Source organism: Misgurnus anguillicaudatus, chromosome 6 (assembly GCF_027580225.2).
Source record: "Misgurnus anguillicaudatus chromosome 6, ASM2758022v2, whole genome shotgun sequence".
Taxonomy (NCBI): Eukaryota; Metazoa; Chordata; class Actinopteri; order Cypriniformes; family Cobitidae; genus Misgurnus; species Misgurnus anguillicaudatus.
Genome location: NC_073342.2, coordinates 27,738,881 through 27,751,594, shown reverse-complemented (window position 1 = coordinate 27,751,594; position 12,714 = coordinate 27,738,881). Strand labels below are relative to the sequence as shown.

Below are 12,714 nucleotides of genomic sequence, written 5' to 3'. Positions count from 1 at the left end.
TCTGATCTATAAACTTTTAGTGAAATACACATTTACTAATGCATTAAAATTTTGTGATTATCTGTAACTTATGTATGTGTCAGATATTTAGGTAAGGCAATATGACCTGATGTCATATGTCTGCTATATGTGCATACAAATAGGCCATCACTGTCATAAAGCTAATGTCTGGTAATGATAACAGCATATAGCTGGAGTTGTGATGTGATGCTTTGTGTCATGTCAGTTGAGCAGCTTGTATTCAGCAGATGATAGATGCAAAAAATATGTTTTTAATTGAATAGTAAAATTTCATTTTATTTCTGCCCTCGTATTCTCTTCTCCTCCACTTCTTTTTTTCTGGGTGAAGCCTTTCTGTAATCTGAGGGTTGATATGGGAATCAAATAGTTTCCCTCCTGCAAAAGCTCACAGTGAGTCATCTGTCCAGCTGCTAGAAGATAGACAAGAACAAAAAGGGCTTATGTACCAGCTGGAGATAGCGCATACTTCTTCACAGGCATCCCCTTCACATTACACACACACATATAACTGTGCCTTTTGAGTGCACTTTGCGTTTCCCATGAGAGAAATATTTAGGAAATTACCCTTCAAACAGCTTTGATTTTTGGATTACTTGGTTTTTGGACTGCATTATATTTATACTATCAATTCATGTCTGTTTAATGGAAGTCTATTGCAAAATAAATAAGTGAAATCGTTGCCTTATCAAATTGGTTTCTGTTTACAGAGCCATATGAAAGTTAAAGGGAATAGGAGATGTTTTTTTAAGAGATATTTGTCGATAAAATGTTCCTGTTAAATAGTTCACTCAAAAATTAAAATTCTTCATCGTCATGTCATTCTAAACCTGTATGACTTTCTTTCTTGTTTATGCAGTAAAGGTGAATAGGGACTGGAGATGAAGCTCCAAAAAAGACAAAGAAAGATAGATGATGTTCATAAACCAAGCTGCCTTAAAAAATTTAGTTAATTCAACTTAAAAATATTAGGTAACGTTGTGTAAAATGTTGAGTCGACTGATATTTTTAACTCTTTTCTTGCCATTGATGAGTTATCTCGTCAATTAACTCTTTCCCCGGCATTGACGAGATATCTCGTTAATTAAGAGAAAACGCTTCCCCGCCAATGACGAGATTTTCCGTCTTTCCGCAATACCGCTATTATCCACCAGGTGGCGCCCTTCTGCAACTTTTTAAACACAGAAGTATTGCCCTATGGCAAGCAGCTGCATGTCCGTGTCTGTTTTAAAGATCGCTCTGAATGGGATCTTTAAGAAAAGTCTGTCACAAAAATGGAATTATCTCAGCTTTTTGCTCAAAATGTGGTTTTTGCAGAAACCTACCCATATTCAAAAGCTGATTACAAAAGAACCACTGAAGGTAGGAAGAAACGTTTTTTTTTTTTGAAAGCAGAGGGTCTGTTCTTTCATTTGGTATATTGTATGTTTATATATTCAAAGAAGAACATTTTCTGGAAGGCATTAAACTTTGGTGAAAATCATGAAAAACGCTGGCGCTGGCTGGCAACTTTTTTTAAAATCGCTGGCGGTGAAAGAGTTAAGAGAAAACATTTACCTGCCAATGACGCTTTCCTGAAAAGTTTTTACGGTAATCTGTAATTCCTCTATTATTCAGTCCCTCCAGAAAAACACGATTATGCGATCGCATGATTCAATGCATAATCAGCCAATCAGGGCCGCAATTTTTAAATACCATGCACTTTCGCCACATAAATTGCAGATTTCCACTCGCAAAATATGCGTGGCTTGCATGATTTTATAATCCCCGCATTTTCGTAGCAAAAAGTCATATATCTTAGCAGAAAGTTAAAAAATGTTGCATTTACTTCTCACATGCGCAGCCATTTATAGAAGAAAATTGTCCTGAAAAGGCATTATGTGAAAATCACAAAAAAAGGCTGGCGGCCAACATAAAAAAAGAAAAAAATGCTGGCAGGGAATTAGTTAATATTTAAAGGCATTCCATGCAGTTTGACGTTTTTGTCAAACAGCGACCCCTAGAGTCACTGGGGAAAACTTGCAACTGTCGTAATTTCGCACGCCCACTCTGTACGTACCTGTAAGGATAGTGTTGGGCGTGAGATGGACTCCGAAGATAATGACCAGGGAATGTTTCACAATTTCATACAAATATTAGGCTACTGCATGTCTACTAAACTACAGATGATGGTAATAGGATAATAAGAAGTTTATGCCAAGTGTAGAGTAGGCATATAATAATAAAGTAGCCTACCACGTTTGCTGGCTTATTACGTTTTTACAAGATTGCAGCTTAATCACAAGTAAACAGTCTATAGTCTAACGTTATGTCTACTCTATAATTGTATTTGTTTTTTAATAGTAATGTAAACATTACAAAATGCATTGACAAAGTTAATTGTATACGTTGCATTATTTCATAACATTGGCCGTTATTCGTTGGCCATAAGAAATCGAAATTAGACAAATGACTACGTACACATCACAACACAACACTTGAGTTTAGATGGCCAAAAAAAAATCATGTAAGAGAAACGAGTGTTTGTTAGCAGGTCTGCTAAATGCTCTTATGATCGTAAGCTAGCTAGACCCTTGTTGAAGTTATTTTACTGGTGTAATTATCAACACTAGATGAATGAACAGCTTAGTAAAAAAATACACACTACAAGCAAGCGCAACCACATACAACATAGACCGCAAACAAATTTACAAATAAGAGATTTACTTACTTGTCCATCAACAAGATCGCCAGATCAGCATCCCTTTTGCATCCAGGGCTGTCTATTAGCTCACGCCAACGAGAAAAAACCTGACCGAGTGGGACTCTTGTCCGGTTCCTAACTCGGTCAGATTCTCTTTTTCGCTTTCTACTCTCTTCCGAACGGGTTTTCTTAGCTGTTTCCCTCATCGAGCATCACGTCTCAAATGCGCGCGTGCAGTTGTTGTTATAGGCTTGTTTGACTTCATGCAGCGCTGCAGGAACCGACAGCCGGATGACGTCAAAGTGCCGTCTCGGATCATTCTCGCGGTACTTTTACGTCATCCGACTGCCGGTTCTTGCATGCGCTGCACGAAGTCGAACAAGCCTAACGTGTGTGACGTCGTTGCCGTAAAGCAAGTCGTGATTCTCGCGAGATTTGTCAGGGGCGGTTCTCTCAAGCTTGCATTGCTGGTTCTGGCAGCGGCGTCCTTCCCGAGCTTCAACAGGGGGATGATTCGCCATACTATGACGTCGTTTACCATCGAAATGACTTTGAAGCTGTTATATTAAGGTAAAATAACTGCATGGTGTGTCTTTAAGTTAAATTAACTTATTTTTTATAATTTTAACGCAGCACGAACACTTAAGTTACCTTATTAAGTTAAACCAACAAATCTTTTTTTTACTATGGCCAGCCCAAGATATAAAACTACAGATATAATAGAAAAGTCATATGGGCTACTTATATTTTGCTTTTATAGGCTTTTTGTAGCTCAACAATCTCCGTCTCTATCCAATTATGTGGTGTAGAAAAGAGCTGGACATATCTGACAGTCTGCATAGATCCACTTTTGTCTTTCATAAATAAAGACATTCATACAGCAGGGCTCAACGCAAAAGGTTTTCACTTGCCCTGCCAAAATTTTCACTGGCTCCAATAATGTCAGTGTCACATATTTAAAAATAATAATTCAAAAGTCAAATATAATTGTATACATATAAAACCGACATGTTTCAATGAAAAAAGGCTCCCAACTTTTCTGCTTTACCTGTAAACTGACAGCAAATTTTGCAAAAATATTGTTTTTTTCATCGTGTTTTACCCAAGTAAATGTCTGCTTCCAAGATGTTAAATAATATACACTGAAGAAAATGTATTTTGACTGAGGGTGACTGAGGGTGAAGCACTGGCCCGATCGGGCAAGTGACAATACTTTTTACTGTCCCGAACGTCTCTCATGCCACCAGGCAGTCCTTTATGTTGAGCCCTGTACAGGTTTGAAAAGAGATGGAAGTAAGTAAACAATGACACATTTTTCATTTTGAGTGAACTGTTCCTTTAAAAACAGATTAACACTTAGCTCTGTCCTCTTCATGCAAATCTCCAATGCATAAATCAATAGGATCTGTCTAAATCTGTCCACCCTGTTCTTCTCGAAATCTTTAAGGTTGCACTTTCTGTATCAGCATTTCTGTCGCAGACAGATCAATCAAAGCCAAATGGATCTATTTTCACAATTGACTGGCAATTCAACACATTTGTCTCACACTACACGAGGGTTTATGTACTGCAGTATTACTCAATGATTACATCACAGTCACCGCTTTCATTGTGTATCATTTTATCTTTGTGAAATAACATCATGAAATCATTTGAAACTCAAAACAATAACACAAAATAATAGTTCATGTTGTCTACAGATCGGATGTGTATTTTGTACCTTCTTGTTTTGCATCTATGGTGTTTATAAAGAAGAATATAACATAAATATAATATATTTATTATTAATATTATTATTTAGTTCTTTTATATTTATATATATATATATATTAGTTTTTTTTAAATTAGAAACAAAATCAACCACAATCATAGTTTTTTTTAAAGCTCTTTAGAGTTGGATTGGTCAGAAGCATAAAGGTTGTCCCTCACAAATCTTTTGTGACTCTCTGAAGGGCCCATTCCACCCCCAAACACCCTGACAACTCGTACCCACCCCGGTCCCACTCATCATTTTTTGTGTTGTTCAAACACTGGTCATGTGACTTTTGTCCCAGCACAATTGCGGCGCTCCCATTGGTCGGTTTCTTTAAAAGAGCATCGGTCTCCTAGGTAACGGAATGGCGGCACCACTTCAGATTGTCTGCTTGGCCCCTCCTGATATTTCACACGGACTCTCGCAGTTAATCAGGTGGCTCCCAGAAACCTCAACCGTCTCTCGCTTTCAATCGAGTCTTACGCTTTTTAAAGATAGATTTGTAGGTGAGTAAGCTAATTTTTGTTGTTGTATATAGCATAAATGTTTTCTGTGAAATGTTGATGGAAAGAAAGTTGATGAAAGAGGTGCCAGACAAAAACTAGATGCAGGCTTTTAAACTTAACTTGACAATTGATGCATTTAAGGCTATAAAATGCTGTCTTTACTAATGACCAATTCTAGGAGTACTTGGCAATTTTTGGTGTTACAATAGTAATCGCATTGTGAATTCAACAGGTGCACACTTAAAGACAACATTACTAAATGGGCTCTTTTTTGTAGGGTCTTACTGGTGGGGAATTACAATTGTATGGCGAATATCTTTTCTTTATTTCTTATTTTTTGTTGCAGTCCAGTTATTCCTCATCCAAATATCTGCATAGTTTTTCTTGTCTTTTAGAGTTGTCCAATACGATTTTAGGTCATGTTTAATTCATAACATAAGTTAATCCTTACATGAACTAACAATTTATTTTAACAGCACGTTTCAATATTTTGGATGTTAGTTAATGCCTGTACAGTTGTTTAGTGTTTGTTCATGTTAGTTTATTGATAGCAGATAAAAAAGTATAGCAAATGTTAAAATAAACATAATTAAAGGAATATTCCATTTTCTTAAAAGAAAAATCCAGATAATTTACTCACCACCATGTCATCCAAAATGTTGATGTCTTTCTTTGTTCAGTCGAGAAGAAATTATGTTTTTTGAGGAAAATATTCCAGGATTTTTCTTATTTTAATGGACTTTAATAGACACCAACAATTAATACGTAACTCAACACGTAACAGTTTTTTTCAATAAAGTATCAAAGGACTATAAACGATCCCAAGCGAGGCATAAGGGTCTTATTTAGCAAAACGATTGTCATTTTTGACAATAAAAATAACAAATATACACTTTTGGAGCACAACTTCTTGTCTAGATCCGGTCGTGATGCGCCAGCGTGACCCCACGCAATGCGTCATGACGTCAAGAGGTCACTGAAGACGAACGCGAAGCTCCGCCCCAGTGTTTACAAGTGTTGAGAAAGAGAACCGTTTCGACGTTGTTGTATGTCAAGTGATACTAATTAATGTCTTTGTGTCAGTTTATTGTTTACAATGGTCCGCAAATGTGCGTTTTATATATGTAACACGTGACCTCTCTACGTCACTACGCATTTACGTTAGGTCGCGCTGGACCGGATCTAGACGAGAAGTTGTGGTTTAAAAGAGCATATTTTTTTATTTTTCTTGTCAAAAATGACAATCGTTTTGCTAGATAAGACCCTTATACCTTGTTTGTGATCGTTTATAGTCCTTTGAAACTCCGTTGAAAAAAACTGTTATGTGTTGAGTTAAGTGTTAAGTGTTGGTGTCCATTAAAGTCCATTAAAATGAGAAAATTCCTCCAATGTTTTCCTCAAAAAAAATAATTTCTTCTCGACTAAACAAAGAAAGACATCAACATTTTGGATGACATGGTGGTGAGTAAATTATCTGGATTTTTCTTTTAAGAAAATGGAATATTCCTTTAAGATGAATCAATGTGGTAGAAGTATTGTCCATTGTTAGTCCAACTACTAATGTAGTTAATTAATCTTTACAAATGAAGCGTAAAGTAAAAACACTTAACATAAGAAAATGATACACGATCTTAAGTCTTGCTTTCAGAGAAATTGAACAAAGTTTTGTGAGGTTTTCGCTTAAAAGAAGAAGTAGCTGGTTGCCAATAGGGCAGTGGTTCTAAAACTTTTCGGCATGTGCCCCCCCCCAAACAAAATTCATGACATAATACAATTTAAACTTTAGAATTTTAATTAAACAAACATTAAGTTATACATTAAGTTATATACACTTACCTAAAGGATTATTAGGAACACCATAATAATACTGTGTTTGACCCCCTTTCGCCTTAAGAACTGCCTTAATTCTGTGGCATTGATTCAACAAAGTGCTGAATGCATTCTTTAGAAATGTTGGCCCATATTGATAATATAGCATCTTGCAGTTGATGGAGATTCGTGGGATGCTCTATTGGGTTGAGATCTGGTGACTGTGGGGGTCATTTTAGTGAACACATTGTCATGTTCAAGAAACCAATTTGAAATGATTTGAGCTTTGTGACATGGTGCATTATCCTGCTAGTAGTAGTCATCAGAGGATGGGTACATGGTGGTCATAAAGCAATGGACATGGTCAGAAACAATGCTCAGGTAGGCCGTGGCATTTAAACAATAGAGGTGTGAATCTTCACTGGTTCCTCGATTCGATTCCGATTATTAAGTTAACGATTCGATCCAATTCGATGTTACGATGCATCATGATGCATCACGATGCATTGCATCCTTTTTTTTATTACTGCACATTGCTACATTTATATTGATGAATGTAAGAAGTCAGATACAGTATGTGAACTCCTTTTTATTTTGTTTTCTTCAAGAAGTATACTAAAGTATACTACTTAATAGGAAACAAGACAAACTTGGTCTGACAAACAACAGCAGCATTTAAAACTAAAACATTAGGAAAAACTAAAAGTGCATAAAACTGTCAATTAAAGCATTATCAACACTTGCATTCTTTAGCAGCTCGGGGTGAAAACGGTTAACGTGGTTTCTTAAATTAGTTGTATTGCCTACATTTTTTATTTGTGCATGGCAGGCTTTACACACAGCGTGTGTCTTGTCCAGTTTGTGCTTACCAGCATGTTCATAGAAGCCGAAGTGAGCCCAGACATTGGCTTTTAAGATACCTGATGCATTTTTTATTACTCGTGTCTCACAACCCTCTGCCATTTTTTCTACCGCCACATACCTGTACGCGACGAATGACGTCAGCAGGCTATAATCGATTATGGGTTATTACTGCATCGATGCAGAATCGTCCACCCCCGCATCGCGATGCATCGCACAATCGATTAATTGTGCCACCCCTATTAAACAATGCCCAAATGGCACTAAGGGGCCTAAATTGTGCCAATCAGCCTGCACAGTGGTAACAAGGCATGATGGATCCATGTTCTTATTCTGTTCTCACCCCAAATTCTGACTCTACCATCTGAATGTCTCAACAGAAATCGAGACTCATCAGACCAGGCACATTTTTCCAGTCTTCAACTGTCCAATTTTGGTGAGCTCATGCAAATTGTAGCCTCTTTTTCCTCTTTGTAGTGGATATGAGTGGTACCCGGTGGGGTCTTCTGCTGTTGTAGCCCATCCGCCTCAAGGTTGTACATGTTGTGGCTTCACAAATGCTTTGCTGCATACCTCAGATGTAACGAGTGGTTATTTCAGTCAAAGTTGCTCTTCTATCAGCTTGAATCAGTCGGCTCATTCTCCTCTGACCTCTAACATCAACAAGGCATTTTCGTCCACAGGACTGCCGCATATTGGATGTTTTTCCCTTTTCACACCATTCTTTGTAAACCCTAGAAATGGTTGTGCGTGAAAATCCCAGTAACTGAGCAGATTGTGAAATACTCAGACCGGCCCGTCTGGCACCAACAACCATGCCACGCCCAAAATTGCTTAAATCACCATTCTTTCCCATTCTGACATTCAGTTTGGAGTTCAGGAGACTGTCTTAACCAGGACCACACCCCTAAATGCATTGACGCAACTGCCTTGTGATTGGATGATTAGATAATTGCATGAATGAGAAATTTAACAGGTGTTCCTAATAATCCTTTAGGTGAGTGTATGTTGCTTAGTAGCCATATTTTCCTGAGAATTTAGGAAAAATTAATGTATTTTATAAGAGGTCATAAAACTGGTGTCCCCTGGCAATAGTGCAAGAAAAATAATCTAATTCAAAAGGAAAAACAAGATTATTTTTCTTACCCAAACACTTTTTTTATTGTTTTAATCAATTTTGTTAGATTTCTCTGGAATAAAGACAAATATTTTTGCTTTTTAAGTAAATTTTTGTAAATTTTGTTTTAAAGAGTGTCCGATTCACGATTTTACATTTCCTTTGGTGTGTAATTGTGTATTACTAAATATTAACGATATGCAAAAGGTACAAACTAAAATATTTATTTTAAACAATGATAAAACATATCAACAAATAAAATAAAATAAACAAGTAAAACAAAACTGTGTCCTTGCTCACAAAAAGATTGGAGATTGGAGACACCTGCATTATACAATACATTTAAATTTGTAATATTTGCAAGTGGCATTTATTTGAAAGAAACACAGCACAAGTATATGTTTTCTACAAAATGAAAAAACACACGGGAAGTGTGTTTAAAAACTGTATTCTTTAGGGTGTGCATGTCTTCCCTGGTGGCATTGTCCTTTGACCCATGTGTTCATTGACCTGTGACATACTAACAACAACTCTGAAAATAATTGACTCAGGTGCTGTTAAACAAGTGGGCTATATTTACACCAGAGGAACAACTTTGGTTATTATAGCTCTTAAAATAAAAAGAAGCTACCTGGCTTTTTTTCAGCCTATGGTGTTTTTTACGAGTTGGCTAATTCATATGAATTTGTACAAAACCAAATGATTATCATAAAAAAACAAAAACGAAACCCCCACTCCTAACCCCAACATCACAAATCTTACAAAAATGTAAGAATGTGGTTTATTCTTCAACTCTGCAAATGGCTCATCAGATCAGCTCCCAAGACCCTATGGGATAGCAAAATAATCCGGGTATGCTTCATATGCTTCATGGCAATCATCGAACATACTTTTTTTTCACTGGCAAAGTTGAACATTATCTTGCTGCATGGTTTGCCATTTTATTGAAATACAATGACATTCCTATAAAATGTATTTTTGGAACAATCACACTATATTGTCATTGTTTAGTATTGAGTCTTGAACAATCCCGAAATTCCGGTTGAGTCGATGCCCACTGGGAATTATTTCCAGTCTGGAATCCATCCAACATTGTCATTTACACAAACCTGATCACTTATCCACCTACGCTGGTTAAAAAAAAACACTTAACAGTGCCTTATTCATAGAGAAGATATGCTGATATGCTGGCTACATTTCAGCAACATCTGTTGGATACGGTTTGAAACCTTTGGAGTATCGGGTTCTACAAGTTTTTTTGATTCAAGGTTGTTTTCTGTTATTCAAATACATTTGAAATTGAACAAAAAAAATCTCTTCGTTGTTTGCATTGTGCTGCCTGAACCTCTTTGATGGGGTGGATTGATAAAAGCGAAGGTTTTGAAAGCATCTTTGTTCTTTATGTTTGGATATCTGTCAGACGAGAGAGCTTGGGTAAGCGGGAACAGGGGAGGGGGGATTCAGCCTTTGAAAGATGAGTTCCCAAGCTCTTTGTTTCTCATGACCGATGACCCCCAGGCACATGACAGGTGATTTTTTCATACCTCACTTCCTATGCTTCAGAAAGCTTTTGTTAGAAAGAATAACAACTGACCCGCCCATAAAACCCCTGCAATTTGTTTTGGTTCCCGCTGGAGACCTTAATGTTCTTGAAGTCTTTTAACAAGCAAGCCTTATAGATGTTGCTCACACTTCAGGTTCCTAAACTGGCACATAACTTATGGTTTTGCTTTGTACACTTTACAAACTAAGCTTTACAGACTTGACAAGTTCAGACTGATTAGGTTTTTCACACCATTGTTTGGTTCATTTCCACAAACCAAAAATAGCAAAGCCGTGTCATCTCATAACTTATTACCTCAATGATACACTTTTGCGTTGACGCATCAGATTACCAGTTAGAAAGTGGTGAACTCATCTGTTAAGAATGAACACACGTTGAGTCATTGTTTTTGGGAAAAAAGTCAACCGGTGGTTGTTTAGAGTGATAATGTTGAAATCAGCTTATTTAACTGCTGAATATGTCTGTGGGCTTTTGCTTGTTTCTGCTTTTAAATCTTTGGCAGCGTTTTCAAAGTCGTATTTTTATTGCTAAATACTTTTTGCGAAACGTGATACCTGAAAGATGAGCGCTTTTTTGCTTGTTTGTATAAACATATCTTTAAACTTTTGCTCTAAGCGGTGATAAATTTTAATTTTATTATTTATGAAAAAGATATGAAGAGCTCAGATGCAGAAAAAACGGAAATAATAATAAAAACTCAGCTAATAATAAATAACCACAACGTACTTTAAACGTAGCTTATTTATATAACAAGCAAAAAAACAACACATAGATTACATAGGAAACCAAAACATTTGTTATTTTCGACAAGGCATTTGTTCAAGAGATCAGTTTAGCAACTAGTCAGTAGGGCTGTCACGATTATGAAATTTGGCTGACGGTTAATTGTCTAACAATTGTGACGATTAATTGCCTGTTTTATTGCTTTGACATCTCAATTTTTTTTGTTCATGAAATAATTTTTACACATTGTTGTGATTACTTAAATTAAATATTTTGTAAGGTTTACCTGGCAGTAAATATTAATACACATAACACATATTTAGAAGTACTTTAAAAGAACTGAAAATTCTTTATAAGAAATAAACACAATAAAGTGTCTGAAAAATAAGAGCGCTATCAGATACTGTCTCGTTAATACAGGCGCTGCAGCTCCCCCTTGTGTTTTTAGAGAGATGTGCAATCATTGCGGTGATCTGAAATCATCGCGATGAGGTCAAACAATTGCGATGAGACGATTATTAATCATTGTGACAGCCCTACTAGTCAGACCATTAAAAAAACGAAACCGTAAGTAAAGTTCGGATCCAGACGTGTATCACGTGCGTCCGATGAAAGCGTCTATATCTAAGTAAAACGGCTTCTGAAAAAGGTAATGCGGGACTTGAATTTGTCCTTTGAGAAATTATTGAATCGTTGGAAGTTGGGGCATGTTGCTTTTTTAATCACTGCAATATTTTTCCCGTCTCCGCCCTTTCGCCATTTGTCGTGACCGGAAGTAAAAAGATATCGTTACGAGGAGGGGAGGAGATTAGCATTTTTAATTAATGATAATGAGGGCACATTAATTTTTTAAAAATAATTAAGCTCACAGATAATTCATTTGTAAAATACCACAATATTAAAAAAAATTAAGATTTTAATTAAAATTAATTAAAATGACTTGAATGGATTCTGCCAAGAAATCAATGTGGCGTTTAGGCAAATTCTGACAACAAAAGCGCTATTTCTGAATGGCCTGAGGCCAGGATTAACTCTTTCCCCGCCATTGACGAGTTATTTCGTCAATTAAGAGAAAACATTTCCCTGCCAATGACGCTCTCCTGACAAGTTTTGCGGTAATTTATAATTCCGCTATTATCCACTAAGTGGCGCTCTTACTTAATTTATAAATAACTGAAGCATCAACTAATTCAACAACATTTTAAACTCCGTGTATGTTTTGATTATCATTCTGGACCTTTACAAAAATGCAATTATTTCAGCTTTTTGCTCAAAATTTAGTTTTTTTGAAGAAACCTATCCATATTTGAGAGGTTGCAAATGAAGATAGGATGAAACTTTTTTTCCCCGTTGTGTTTAATGTTTGTTTGAAAGTAAAGGGGCTGTTCTTTCATTTGATATATTGTATGTTTATATATACAGCAGCACATTTTCCTGGAGGCATTTTGTGAAACTTTTGTGAAATGAGCAGCGAAGGCAAATCGTACAAAAATGTACGCATGTGGTCGTATGAATTAATATGAATTAGCCACCACGTAAAATACGCATGAATTGCCATAATTCAAAAATGGTAAGTTTTTTATTTAAATTTCATTGTGACTTGAATGGCTTCTGCCAACAAATCGAAGTGGCATTTAGCGAATTCTGACAACAAACGCAGTATTTCTAAATGGCCTGAGG

The 12,714-nt window shown here is 36.3% G+C and overlaps 1 protein-coding gene across 3 annotated transcripts in view; it reads left to right on the top strand.

Moving 5' to 3' along the window:
* Positions 1 to 12,714, top strand: part of LOC141349013 (ras association domain-containing protein 7-like) — a 51,815-nt gene that overhangs the window by 559 nt on the left and 38,542 nt on the right. The window contains exon 1 of one of the 3 annotated variants that reach the window (XM_073868879.1): positions 4,835 to 4,960. The exons of the other annotated variants lie outside the window; for them this stretch is intronic. The gene's annotated coding sequence lies outside the window, so the exon portion shown is untranslated. Of the gene's footprint in view, positions 1 to 4,834; positions 4,961 to 12,714 lie in introns of those variants that run through there. 3 annotated transcript variants of the gene reach the window in all.